The following is a 799-nucleotide window of genomic DNA, read 5'->3' as shown; positions in this document are numbered from 1 at the left end:
CCTCGGGAAAGGCCTGACAGAGGTTGGTGCTGATAAAGTGAGGGGTTTCCTTCTCCCACCCAAGGAAAGCAGAGGAGTCCTGGCACAAAGCTGAGAAACGTTACTGAGCATTTAGGCCCCGAGTATCTTGTTTAACCATCTGAGCAGAGATGAGCTGGGGTGGGCTTGAAAGGGGAGGGGCCAGGAAAGAGACCGGAGAATCAATCCCCAGCCCCAGTCAGCCGCAGTCCAGAGTCTCGCTTACTGCGTGGTAGCAGAGGGATGGAAAACATAGCACTACTTAGGGTCCCCAGGACAGGCATCAAGCTTGCCTGGTTCACCCTGTATGCCCAGCCCACAGTCCAGGGCACAGCAGGAAACACAGATGTTCAATAAATGTTTGCCAAACGAGTGAATGAATGAATCACAGAGTCCTCTCCAAGTGGAGGATGGTAGACCCCTCCCTCTCTCAGGCCACACATGTGTACAACAGCAGCCTGAATCCTGGATCGGGCTCTGGAAAGGATCACCGGGCAAGACCCCCCGGGACTCTAGGGCCTGTGGTGCCATGTGAGAGGAGGTTAGAGACAGCCCTCTGATTCCTTGCAGCAAATGCCCCAGAAATAAATATCATACTGCCCTAGCCCTTCCCATTGCAGCCTCTAATATCCTTTCCATGGAAAGAGGCCTTATTATTCAGTGCCCGTGGTGACAGCCAACGAGTAAATCAGTGGCCTGGAGATTGCTCCCTGGGGAAATTGGATGTGGCTTCCCTCTGCCGGTGCCGCGTGGGAGGAGGAGTGGTCGCTTTGGGGCAGGA

This window comes from Kogia breviceps, chromosome 1 (genome assembly GCF_026419965.1).
Source record: "Kogia breviceps isolate mKogBre1 chromosome 1, mKogBre1 haplotype 1, whole genome shotgun sequence".
Classification (NCBI taxonomy): Eukaryota; Metazoa; Chordata; class Mammalia; order Artiodactyla; family Physeteridae; genus Kogia; species Kogia breviceps.
Note: the sequence above shows the minus strand (reverse complement) of the source record.